General features: G+C 37.3%; 1 protein-coding gene across 1 annotated transcript in view; it reads right to left on the bottom strand.

Moving 5' to 3' along the window:
• Positions 1 to 14,765, bottom strand: part of LOC106080249 (uncharacterized) — a 133,346-nt gene that overhangs the window by 105,354 nt on the left and 13,227 nt on the right. The window lies entirely within an intron of this gene.

Below are 14,765 nucleotides of genomic sequence, written 5' to 3'. Positions count from 1 at the left end.
TTGCCACATTCATTTATTATGTTAGAAAAATTTGGGATCCACTGTGAGTAGTACGCCAACATGCCCACTATCCGTTTTTGTGAGCGCATATCATGAGGGGGAGGAAGGTTTCTTAAAGCCTGGAATCTTTCAGGGTCTGGCTTGAGAAGGCCTTTAGAAATTTCGTATCCCAATAGGCAAACTTTGTCAGTGGCTATCGTACTTTTGTCTTCATTAAATGTGATCCCATACTTTCTAGAAGCATCTAGAAATCTTTGCATATTCTCATCGTGCGACTCTTGATCATGACCACATACCGTTACATTGTCCACGTATGCAAAGGTGTCCTGCAACTTTTCATTCTCAATAATTTGATTTATTGTTCTCTGGAAGCATGCAACTCCGTTGGTAACACCGAAAGGGATGCAGTAAACGGTCTTTCCTCAGTCTTGATTGGTATTTGATGGTAGGCACTTTTGAGGTCTAGAGTACTAAAAACGGAATAGTTGGATATCCGTTCTACCAGTTCATCGACTCGGGGCATTGGGTATGCATCCAGTAAGGTGAAACGATTTATTGTCTTTCGTTTGTTGTCACAAGCACCTGTGCTCTCCAGGGAGACTTTGAAGGTTCAATGATTTTGTCCGAGAGGAGTTTTCTAACTTCAGACTCAATAAATTTGTTATCACCTATTGAGTGCTTTCGGGACTTAGTAGCCACTGGTCTGCAGTCAGAAGTTAGATTACTGAATAGGCTCGGTGTTTCGACTCGTGCTGCTTTAAGACCACAGATGTGTAGAGGATTGCGTTTTCCTCCGTACGGTATGGTCAATTCCTTATGAAGACTTATAAAGTCTACACCAAGGATTACATCCGAGCACAATCCAGCAAGTAGAGAAAGTTTGACCTTTTTGTAGTGTTCTCCCTTGTACTGGACATCGGCAAATGTATGTCCTAATGTCTTTTCAGAAAGATGTGTAGTGGCCATGAATATTCTGTTTGTAGACGGACGTACTGGCCATTTATTTCTCTTGACGATGGCTTCTGATATGTAGCTTTCACAGCTGCCAGTGTCTATGAGAGCTTGCAACAGCAACCCGTTGACGTTCACTTGTGCCGTAGACTGTGTAAGCCCAGAGAAATGCGTTGATGACAAGGTACATGGAGTTATCACACTGGTCAGTGATATTTTGCTGTCAGCTTTGTTGGCTGTTGTTTTACTTGATTTACAAACAGTTTGGAAGTGTCCCTTTTTACCGCACTGATGACATAATGCATTTCGAGCAGGGCATTCAGTTCTAGAGTGTCTCCTCCTACCACAAAAGTAGCATAGCGACTTGATGGCATTTAATTCCTGGTCTTCATTAGAAATGTATGTTTCTAGATGGGTGCTAGTTGGTGTTTTTATTGCCCCACAGGAGATTTCGTTCGTTGAATTGTAAGCCTGAGCATGCGTTGTCGCTGTTTCTAACACTCTAGCTTCGTCAAAAGCGCTTTGTAGAGTAATAGATGTCTTTTCCAGTAACCGCTGTCTAATAGTGTTGGATGCCAGACCCGTTATGAAGGCGTCTCTAATGCAAATGTCTCTGTGCTGTTCAGCAGTTACTTCTTTAAAGTCACAGTCCCGGACCAGGCTTCGCAACTTTAGCATAAAGGACTCTACCGTTTGGCCCGGCTGCTGTTTACATGTAGCAACCAAATGTCTAGCAAAAATGTCATTCTTTACCTTAATATAAGTAGTCTTGAGTGTGTCTACGGCCATCGAATAGGACGATACATCACTGATGAGCATATAAACCGTAGCAGATACGTGATTCTTCAACAACTTTAGTTTAAAGTCTTCGTTAATATCCTTGATGGACGAAAGAAAATTCTGAAATGTGTCATACCAGTGAGTCCATTTTTCTGAGGCCAGAGGAGCATTAGGATCAATGTCCAACTCTTTCGGTCTGAGTAATTTATCCATTGTAGATTAAGGAATCAAACACTAATCCAGATACATAATTTTGTCGAACAAATTGTAATGAAATGATAACGACTAGAATACCAATAACATGGCTTTATTCGACAAAATTAGACTACAGTAAACAGTGAATGAAACCAGCACGTCTAGCATACCACTGATGCAGTCTATACACACACACACACACTGGACATGAAACACAACAATGGCCATGACCTTCAGACACGCTGGACGCACGCAGAAGATCAACTCAGTTACACTACATAGGCAAACCATTTACAGATGGTGATTATGTCGAAGACTGCTTCCTACGTGCATCTGAAGAACTGTTTCGTGATTTCAAAAACAAACCAGAAATCTTGAAACAAAAATCAAAGATTTGCCACTATCCGCTCAAACAGTACACGATAGAATAGCTAAAATGTCTTCAAATGTAACGTATTTGCAGGTGGAAGATATTCAACTTTCTTATGTCTTATCACTTGCTATAGATGAGTCTTGCGATATAAAGACACGGCACAAGTAGGCCTTTTTATCAGTTATATGCCTCAAAAGAAAAATATAGTGCATACCGTCCAAAAATACCTTGAAGACATTAAGTTCGACTTAAATGAAGTCGTTTAAATGGCAACTTATGGAGCCAGAAATATGACAGGAAAAAGTAAAGGAGCAACAACGATTCTTAGGAGCAAAATAAATAATGAAATCCGAATGTTTCTCCGTGGTATTGCCATGTAGTGCTTTGTGCCCAAAACGATTCCAACCGAAACAGTTGAGGTAATAAATTTGGTAATCAAGATTGTTAACAGCATCTTGTCAAAAGCACCCCACCATCGTCAGTTTAAAGAATTGTTAAACGAAATGGAGACTAAGTATTCCAAGCTCCTTCTTCACAATAAAGTGTTATGGCAATCCAAAGGTTGAAACGTTTTGCTTTGTGCTTGAATGAAATAAATACATTACTAAATGATCAAGGCATTAATCCCCTTGAATTAGAGAATAAAAAATGGTGGCAAAAATGTTACTTCATGGTGGATAAAACAGAGAAGTGAAATGAGTTGAATCTAAAACTGCAAGGAAGGGGAAACCCAGTCAATGTTTTTGGTAGAATTTGTATGGAAAAAAAATTCTTTTAGCAGAAGATATTCAGAGCGGTAAGTTACTTTCATTTTCAATGTCTAAAGCAGTATCGTGATAAAATCAGTGCAACATTTGACACGAATTACTTCAGCACAGTTATAAAAAATCAATGATGAATTTCTTGACAGATTTGAGCAGTTCAAAACCAATAAAACCATTCTAGCATTCCTAGTACACCATCTCAACACAAATAGTAACGAAATCCACATTGATCAAATTGGAATTGATACCGGATCTCTAGAAATGCAATTGCTCGATTTAAAAAGTAAAGATTTGTGGAGCAAGTTGGAAGAGTTGAACGTCCAGAAATGTATGTAACGCAACAAAAGTGGACAGCTTTAAAAAAAATTCCGCAAGTTGATTTGGCGCATGGAATAATCTTCCAGATTGCTACATTGATGTGAAAATGTTGGACTTTGGAGTGCTGACTATCTTTGGATCGGCCTCGATATATCCGTGCGAGCAAGCGTTCTCTTGCATGAATATAATTAAAAGTAAAATAAGAAGACAACTACAAATGAAGTCATGTTAGAAAATAAAACAAATGTATCCAAACTTTCTAAAACCTTGCAAAGCCATCGCTCCCATTGAATTTGTTTGCTCAATTGTTTGTTATAGAAGTACAAGTTAGTGTTGTAAGTCTATGATTAAATGCTTTAGTTGTCACCGAAATAAAAAAAATAATTATCCAATATTGCTAATGTTTGTCATATATATACATATATATATTATATAATTTGTTGTGAAAAACACTACTTATATACGAATAATTTTTTTTTTTCATTTAAAAATTGATTGTGTGAGTACTATTCATAGTTGGCAAGAAAAAAAACTTTGTGGCTCTTTAAAACTTTTAAATTTTGTAAATTGTAATTTTTGGCTCTTCCGACTCCAAAGGTTGCCGACCCCTGGCCTAGACACAAAACGCCTTAATACTAAATCACTGGGGGAGGGGTGAGCTTAATAGAGGTAAATTTCAGCATTGAAAGAAATTCTTTTTTTGTTTGTTTTGTTTTGTCGGTTCCTGTGGTTTACAAATGATTTTGTTTAAATGTAGATTTAGACCCGCAGAAAATATGTAAGCTTTGTCATTTAGTGTTTACTTATATTGTAAAAGAATGGAGGATAACTCGCTTTATCTAATCAAGGATAGGTCACCAAGTGGCGTAACGAGCTGCTGGTCAATAAAGTCTGGTAGATCTACTATCAGAGACTAATTAGAGAGGTCAATAAGAAGCTAATGGAATATAGTGGTTGTGTATTTATTAAGTACGGATGTACCTGTTTTACGTCTGACGAAGGGGGGAGATAATAAATGGATTACAGTCGCTACAAATAGCGCATCTTGCAATTTTGTATGGATCTGTTTCTAAGACACGTAGGTCACTGGTCAAGTGGATCATGATATACTATTGGCAAGTCTATTGGCAAAATGACCACCTTAAGGACACACCAACTCTATGGTCCTTCTTTCTCACCCACACTTTCAACCTCCACTCTGTCTCTCTCTGTCTCACTTTCTCACATTTTCTTCTTACGCTCTCTTTCACTTCTTTCCCCCCCCCCTTCTCTCTCTCTCTCTTTCGCGCAGCACACATAATCTCTCTTACACACACACACACCCTCTCAAGCTCTCTCTCTCTCTCTCTTTCTCTCTCTTTGTCACAAACTCTCTCTATATCTATCTATCTATCACTCCCAATCTCTCTCTCTCACACATACAATCTCTCTCACATACACAAACTCTCTCTCACATACACTCTCTCTCACATACACAAACTCTCTTTCTCTCAATCTCTTGTTTGTTTAGGGTTTGTGTGTTACGACAATACAGCCTACTCTATTTTTAGCACATAGTTTCCTAATTGAAAATGATTCAGTGACAATATTATGACAACTCTCCCCACTCCATAAATGTCTCTTGCAGTGCCAACTTTGGCACACATTCAATACCAACACTGAAGCTATTTAACCAAATAAAGCAAAAAATCTGGATTCGATTTTTTTTTACGTATTTCTAAAAGTTAACAAAAGAATCACTGTCAAAACACAATGTTTACCATAAATATATTTTCTTTTGTTGAGACAATGTTCAGCCCGTAGACGCGTCACACTTTTTTATTTCCCAGTGTAAACACACCAGGTGTGGGACTAAGTCAAACTGAGTCTTGTCTGTGAGGGGTTTTATTGAAAGATTGGGTCACGGTTCAATGATCGTCTCATTCATTCAAGCTCAATTTTTTTTATATTGAACGTAGGGTAAATCGAATGTCTGTTCGACGACGTTATTAGAAGATACTAGTCGACCCGCGGCGTAGCATACCCCGCTATTATATATAGATTACTGTATAGGCCTACATGAAATAAACAATTCACCAACGTTAATAGTTTCCAAAAGCATTTGTAGTAAATGAACGAATTCTTTACCTTGGTGTTGGCTAAGAATTCTCAATGGAGCAGGTAGAAAATGTTTAAACCCTAGACCTAGATTTCTATATATCAATTGTTGTACAGTTTTATAGATCGAAATATGACATAAGCAATGCCCCCCCCCCTCTCCTTCCAAGTTTTTCATGCTTAATATTTATCATTAAGTGATATGCTTAGCTCATTCAACCGGTCGTAGCCGGTGGAGTAATAGTAGAAGTGTATAATAAATAAGAACTTTCGTTGATGGGAAAGACGATACATGATTTAATTAGTAAGCTTTACTTATACATATGACAGCTACTAGCATGAGCGTAGCCAGGATTTTTTTTGAAGGGGTGGGGGGAGAAGTCTTGTGAGAAAACTGTGGAAAGGGTCTTTCCTTGTTAGTGGATGACATTCCTGGTGGTTTGTGTAGACCAGTGATGCCCAAAGTACGGCCCGCGGGCCAGAACCGGCCCGCGACGTGGTTCCATCCGGCCCGCCGAAACATCGGCACAAAAAGTAGAAAATCCTCCTCCCTTTAAAAAAGTTGAAAATGTATATATATCTTCGTTAGGGCCTCACTTTTTCTCTGATGGATTGGTCACCGTGACGTTTAACGAGTGTGCGTTTATGAGTTTATGAAATGGAACTCTGAATGTAGAGTCTACCAGAAAAAGTGAATGGATCTTTTTGTGGAACATAAGTCAATATAATTGTTTTGTAAAGAAAGTCTGACTGTTTCAAAAACAACAACATATACAGCGGCAATATACAACAAATATGAAGGCCTTCTTGGTTTGAGCCGCGTATAAAAGATTGGTTAAACTACGCCAAGAGATTGGAGGGTCGATGGGAATATTTACCAAAAAGAGATAAGAAAATAAGTTGGCGATAAAGTTAACTAAAATGTTGCTCACATTTTAAGTAGAGAAATGTAGCCTTTTTAGATGTGTAAAAAGTGATATACTTTAAATATCCCACTAAATTAATGTAAGTTCTAGATCCAATAGTTTTAAATCGTTTCAGGTGAATTTCGATTTCATTTTTTTTTTCTATTCTTTCCTGCATCCATAATAGGCACACGCTGGCAGAACTACCTTACAAATAAGTATGTTCTGCTGGTGGCAGTTGCGCCTGGGTTGGACAATTGTCCTGCATGAAGGACCACCGCATGCCAAAAGCGTTCTTTTTTTTTTGTCAAGCTTAAACGAAGACGGCGTTGCCCCCATGATATGTAGTGTGTGTGTGTATATATGTTTCCAAGGTTTTCAAGGTGATGATGAGGAAAGGGAGCATTGATTGTTAATTTTGTAAAATATGCAAGAAAAGCGGCCATTTTGATGATAAACATTAGTAATTTGTCTTACAATTTGTGCATCACACCAAACAAAACATAACTATAGAAAACTAAAATATACATTCATAGAGCAATAGTTCGGCATTCATTCAAGGGTTCAATAAGTGAATGTACAGGAACATTTTGCGAATGGTCTAGATCTAAAGGCCTATCATAGGAATATTTTAAATTTTAGTAGATCTATACATTCACTTAACCAGGATTCATTCTCGGACCCGGAAAGGGGAGAGGGGGGATTACATGGGGTGATAATGTTTGTTTACGTACGTGAAACAGCTGAGGAGTAGTTCTTTACTTTTTTTTTTACATATCCGGTTTGCCGTTTCGTTACATTGATTCCTATATGATTGTGAACTGGTAGCCATGAATTATGTCCAGTTATTCGAGTCTTGTTGGTGCCATCAATGCCAAGTGATCAGTGAATGTGTAGACAAGTTAATTTATCCTTCATTAGACTGCAATAGTGCAATATTTTACTTGAATTTGTAGTGCTTTCATCTTCCGTTTTAATTTGTAGTGCTCTCATTCCCGTGTATTGCCCCGCCACCTGTGTTATTTGCTTGGTGCTATGACCGACTGTAATGAAGACGAGATGGACAGAATGGACAAAGTCTATCTAGAATGTTGACATTGAAAGATTGGATTCACGTGAATGATTCAGGGCGAGCAGTTGATCGACCCGAAGGGGAGAGCATGAGATGTAAAGTTGAAACATTGCTGCGAGTTTGTTAGTGCACTAGTACTAGTACAGACTTCACTGGAGAGTCGACACTTACACGTGACAGACACAGTTCATATTTTAAGAAACTTATTTGAGGCAGATTTCATTTTCTGAGAGACACATTTCATACTTTAAAACACATTTGAGACACATTTCATATTTTGATAGAAATATTTCATACTTTGATATATTTCATAGTTTGATATATTTCATACTTTGATATATTTCATACTTTGATATATTTCATACTTTGATAGACATATTTCATACTTTGATACACACATTTCATACTTTGATACATTTCATACTTTGATATATTTCATACTTTGATATATTTCATACTTTGATATATTTCATACTTTGATATATTTCATACTCTGATAGACACATTTTATTCTTTTGATTGTCACGTCGATGTCTGTAGCTTGATGTACGAATCACTGCAACGGACACACTAGAAACACTTGAAAGTAGCAGCTCTCTGTTTCTATTGGTTGTTTTCTCCATTCTTCATCCTCTTTTCTTACTTACACTCATACTTTACACTTTATACTTTACACTTTATATTTTACATTCATACTTTACACTCATACCTTACACTTATTCACATATACTTTACATTCAGACTTTACACTTATACTTTATACTTATACTTTACACTCAGACTTACTTTACAATCATACTTTACAATCATACCTTAAACTCAGACTTTACACCTAGACTTTACACTCAGACTTTACACCTAGACTTTACACTCATGCTTTACATTCATGCTTTACAATTTATACTTTACACGTTATACTTAACACTTTATATTTTACATTCATACTTTACACTCATACCTTACACTTATACACATATACTTTACATTCAGACTTTACACTTATACTTTATACTTATACTTTACACTCAGCTCAGACTTTACACCTAGACTTTACACTCAGACTTTACACCTAGACTTTACACTCATGCTTTACGTTCATGCTTTACATTCATGCTTTACACTCATACTTTACACTCATACTTTACAATCATACTTTACACTCATACTTTACATTCATACTTTACACTCATACTTTACACTCATGCTTTACACTCATCCTTTACATTCATACTTTACACTCATGCTTTACACTCATACTTTACACTCATACTTTCCTATTTCTTTATTCCTATTCTCCAGCTATTTCTCTCCTTATCTTTTCTTCTTTCACTTTGTCTTCAGTTTCTTTCTCTCTCTCATCTATTCATTCGTTTTTGTCTCTCCAGCGCTCAGCACTAAATAAACAGTTCCCTCATCACAGTAGCAGAGCATTAACAAAACAACATATTAAAGGTACTTTATACCATGTCATCTAACACTAATCACTCAAGTCTGCTGTTTCGGATCGACTGTTTATACCGCCAAGAACGTCTTCCCGTCATGCTGAGGTCATTATCTGCACGCGATTCACGGTGTAGGACAGTATCCAGGAGTATCGATTTTAAGCTATTGGCTAATTGGTCAAACTCATCCCAGGTAGGACGTATTTAAGCTCTTCTCATTTTCTCCATTTTCTGATATGAAAATGAAAATGTCTGTCACAGTGGTTCCCAAATTAGTACAACTAGATTTACATCATTTTTTTCCTAGGTTTTTCTGATGTTTTATTGCAAAGCTTGTATTAACTGCCTTCGTCTGTCTGTCCATTCTCGGATCAAATTGAAAACTGCAGAATTATTCATAGCCGAAGACAAGACATGAATCAATAAAAAAATAAAATAATTAGTTAATCAAGTTGTGGTAATTAATTAATTAATTAACTTTGTTTTATATATAAAAGGTGCAAAAATCTTGCAGTATTGAGAGATATGTCAGTTAATGTGCGCTGCTTTCCTTTACATAGCTTTTGTTGTTGTTGTTGTTGTTTTTAATCTGTCACAGTCCAGGGTCTATGTATACACTGTGGAGCTTTATTCACTTTTGGATTTGTAATAAAACGGTTTGTTCTGTCTGTATCTAAGCCAGGGATTGAGACAGGAACAATGGAATTGTCTTGGGGAACCCAGGGGAAGAATTATTTTTAGAAAAATTAAAAAAGATTTATGTTTTATTATTTTAAGTGAAGCATGGGCAAGTGTTGCAACAAAAGAGTATGCTGTTATACAGTATATTATGTTAGAAATAGTGCTTCACGAATAGTCCTACAAACGCGATTCTGCTTCTACTCTCTTGCGTACAGTCCCCATTGGAATCCTGGGAATGCAAGAATCGACTACAAGGTGGCCACACTTTTGTCATCGGTGCATCGACAAAAAAAAAAAAATACCCTTGTACCTTTAAAAAGTTTTGAGATTACTTTGTCATTCTAACTCTGGCCTTTCTGTCTGTTGTGTTCTTGAAGCGACTTAAGGCTACATTAATTTTGTGAACAGCGCTTTATAGAAATTATGTTGTTGTTATATTGTTAAAGGGCATTATTGTTCAATATAACTTTATCAGAATTATCGTTTTGATTTTAGGATCAGATCGTGTATGTAATCAAAGGAGTCTCGAGATTTTTCAGTAAATGGTAAGAATTAAAATCCCTCATTATGTAAAACAGAGGCGTAGACACCACGCCAGTAAGGTTTGAGTCGCTCCTGATTTTCTCCATTCAAACAGTGTGTGAAAAAAAAACAACTAAATATCAACGTCAGGAGGGTGGGAAAAGGATGGTTTTCATGTGAAATTCAGCTTCTTGGATTGTGCGTGTGTTTGTGTTTCATTGTGTTTAATGTTGAACATGTCCAAATAGACACACAGAGACAGAGCTTTCCGAAACAAAGACAGATTTTTACAACAACAAAAAAGACAGATCATTAGGAAAGAAAGAGACATCTTTAGAAGATAAAGAGACAGATCTTTACAAAGCAAAGAGACATTTTTACATAAGAAAGAGACAGATCTTTACAAAGCAAAGAGACATTTTTACATAAGAAAGAGACAGATCTTTACAAAGCAAAGAGACATTTTTACATAAGAAAGAGACAGATCTTTACAAAGGAGAAGAGACATTTTTACAAAAGAACAAGGTTACAAAAGACAGTTTGTGTGGAAACACAAACTCAAAATCGGCCCCCGAAGACGTCCACCCAGGCAGGCTTCAATATTTTCAGAAAGAACATCCAAATAAAATTATATCAAAGACAAATGAGATTAGAATGGAGAAAGACGGTTAACAGATCTTGTGTAGTGCCCCAACGGTCCCGCAGATCAAAGCATAGGTGTACCTACATCCTTTTAGGGCCTACACACTTAGCGATGAAAAAGCAACATAAGGCCCATATTTCTTTAAAGATATAAAGCTTGCGTAGGCCTACAGTTATCGATACATTATTAAACTTAACATAATGGTTTTGAGGTAAGATATGCCTATAAGTGGAATCCCATCGTATAATATGCAATTTATGGGCCGGTATGTATAGAAATGCCTGGGCCGATTTTGACTCCCAGTCCGCCCCTGGGTGTAAGTGAATGTAAAATTAGATGTGAACCTGGCCTAACTAGTTCCCCTTTTAGACCTTGTGGTCTATAGGGCAGATGATGTAAAGTTCATCTGTTTTTGTGGCCTACGGTTAGCGAGGGTGACATGTAGCCAGCACAACGACCAACCGCCTATACTTTTCCCCAACTAATGTCAGGTACCCATTAGAGCTGAGTGGACTCAGAGGCGCCCAAAGATTCCAAAGTTGAAACATGGCCTAACTGATGTCTTATAATTGATCTAATTGTTTTCAAAAGGCTCAATCTCTTATTTGAAACCTAAAAAAAAAAACATTTCCGGAAAAAAAAAAACATTTTCTGAAAAAATTGAATTTTTTTAAGATTACTATTCAACTTAAATTAGGTCTAACTTATAATGCATACTAATTAGCTTTTTCTCTTTAAAAAACGGCTTGCATAACTGATTTTAAAAATTAGATTTTTCGCTTTAAGAAAAAAAAAAGTAGCCGTTGCATCAGAACTTTGAATGGTCTAAAATATTGTGATGTCGGATTTTCAATATCTTTTGTAGTTTACGAGATCTAAACGGGACGGACGGACAGACGGACAGACAGTCAGACGGACAGACGGACAGACATTTCGCACAAAACTAATAGCGTCTTTTCCCCTTTCGGGGGCCGCTAAAAAGAAATCTTTACAAAGCAGAAGAGACATTTTTACAAAAGAAAAAGAAATCTTTACACGACTAACAGATCTTCACACGACAAACAGATCTTTACGCGACAAACAGTCAGAACTTTTCACTATTGTTTCCACAGAAACATTCCAATCCTTTCGTTTTGTAGCATACTCTGAATGTGCGGTTGTTAGGACTACCACTTCTAGCATAAAATATTACATTTCAAGAATACACATGGTATATGTGTAGTGATTATCGTTGATGAATGATAATACGCCCGTTGACAGGCCGACTTAGAATCCTGATGGGGATGATTATGAACGAAGAATTTTAAAATATTGATTTGTGACAGTGACGCGCGGAACTAATTGACAGCTACATTTACTTCAGATTTAAAAAAAAATATTACAAACTACTTGCATCAAGTCCAGTACAGATTCCAAACTAAAAATGGCTTTTTATTGCTGATGCTTTATTAAGAATCATTCATTCCTTTGCTGATTGTTGACGGGAAGTATACATGGAATTGGAAATATCTATGTAGAACAAGATAGAGGTCTCTTACACGCTTTGCAGCAATGTAATGAGCTTACCTACGTCTTGGGTCAGTACAATTGAGCTCAGTGAGAGACTGTGGCTGTCAATACGTTGTCATGTAGTGAGTGCAGGGTCGATGTCTAATTAAAAGCACGCTCTGTCAGAGACTGGACTTGATGTCAACAGTGATGGCCTAGAGTCACCTTCTTCAGCAAAGATAAATCAAGCCCCTAGAGGACATTATTTGGCCCAAGGCAAATGCGAACGCCAAGATCAGTGAACTATTAGTCTTACAGTGCTGATATATATATATATAGATAGATAAATAGATAGATAGATAGACAGTGCTGATATATATATATATATATATATATATATATATATATATATATATATATATATATATATATATATATATATATATATATATATATACAGAGAGAGAGAGAGAGAGAGATAAATTAGATAGATAGATAGATAGATAGATAGATAGATAGATAGATAGATAGATAGATAGATAGATAGATAGATAGATAGATAGATAGATAGATAGATAGATAGATAGATAGATAGATAGATGCATCTAGTCATGCATGTTAACCAATGACTTAAATCCTAACAAGTCATTGGTTTTCCTAGCTAGCTCAGGCAACCCATGCCATGCTCTAATAGCGCTAGGTTACAGTGATATGAGCAAACAAATAGGTTGAAAGGCTGTCTAGCAAGCTCAATATCTACGCCCCATATGAAACGCACTAAAAAAATTCACCTCGACCTAAGAATGGACATCATCTCATTGCGTGATAGCGTGTTATGACAAGGATGATGTGCTAGTGAGTCATTCTCCCGACATTCATCTAGTGCTCACGGGATGTGTTAGCGCGCGGTTAACACACTCAAGACACACATAGCACACAGCACAGCACACAACAAGAGTCGGCTCCATCACCGTCATTGGCTCGTGTAACTGCATATTAATTAGATGAGTTGAAGGTTGGTGGGGGGGGGGGGGTAACACAGGGCGTTAATGGGAGCTCATTCAAACGTTGAGTGGCTGCCCGCCATGTCCGTCAGGCATCAATACTTAGCATAAGTAACAGTGATCTAACTCATGATGCCACTGTCAAACCACAGTATGCTATATGCTTATAATCATGCATGCATATTAACAGTCCAACACTATCAACAGCGAGACAGAAAGCAGACAGTATCTTCACAAATTGGCATCGCTTTAGTACGAACGCGTCACAGTATCTCCGTTACAGAAAGGAATGTCCAGCATACGTGCAATCAAAAGCCAACACCCCAATCAGTGGAACCCAGCCAAGGCCCAATATCCATTCCGTGAGGCTTTGAATCCTTTCACTCGAAACATCTGCTTAGAGCTTTATTCCATTGGACTCGACACGATTTTCGACCCTGACACGTGAAAATGAAATGAAAAAGGTCTCCGGCTAGCTCATATAAGAACACGGCCACGTCTGCTGTGGTGTTTGAGATTGGAAGAGGGAGGGAGAGGGGGTGGACTCACGTTTGAAGTCAGGGAGACAGCAAAAAGATCGTTACATCGTTGTTACATCTATTTCATTCACTTATTATAGCAGATGTGTCACCACCTCAAAGTTGGTGCCATAGAGTAGAAACCCTAATTCTGTATTGTGTATGTTAATTCCATATTGTGAATCTTATTCACAACCCATGTTGCACTAAGGTGAACACTTTTGACCTTAGGTGAACCAGAGAGTTAAAGGCAGTCAGTCCACATAGAGATCTTGTAGCAAGCACTTGTATTGAGTCACTTAATATATAAGCAGTAGAGTTAGATGTTTAAAGTAGTTGGTTATAGAATAAGTACTAAGTTGTGATATTCGTATATTACTGTTGGATTAATACTGACCATTCCTGGGTCGAGTATGTATGGTGCATTCACTATGTGGTGTTATATTAAACTTATTGTGTCTGCTACACCCAGCGTCATTTCATTATTCTGTGATTTGTAACAAGAACCCAATGTCACCACCACGCCTACATGGATAACCACAGCCACATTCATACTATATAAAACAACACGGTGACAAGATGTATATAAGTGTTATGACCCTGCCATGCGCACCGCCATTCAAGCTAGTGCAGAAGGTGCGCACTGCCAGAAACTAGACAGAGACGGATGTTGACATTTAGAAGAGAACGATTTCCGCCCAAGTCTAAGCCAATAGGAAGAGACTGTGCTAAAAGAAGATGTTATTTTGTGTACTTGTGATATCCTGTGAATAAACATTGTTGCCTCGTTGAGTTGCCTCCCTAAAGTTATTACAATATCTACGTATTATATTACTAGGCAAACTGTTTGAATGTGTTTTGACGTTGTCTTCTGTATTGATAGATCTATAACTGTTGACAACCTCCCTTCTACCACTCTCCACTAAAGTAACATGCATTTAGATAACATACAAGATAGATATGATGCATTCTAAGAACGGACTCGTTGCATGGAGATCTAGGTCTAGATTTA

Source organism: Biomphalaria glabrata, chromosome 3, assembly GCF_947242115.1.
Source record: "Biomphalaria glabrata chromosome 3, xgBioGlab47.1, whole genome shotgun sequence".
Lineage (NCBI taxonomy): Eukaryota > Metazoa > Mollusca > Gastropoda > Planorbidae > Biomphalaria > Biomphalaria glabrata.
Note: the sequence above shows the minus strand (reverse complement) of the source record. Positions and strands in the feature narration are given on the sequence as shown.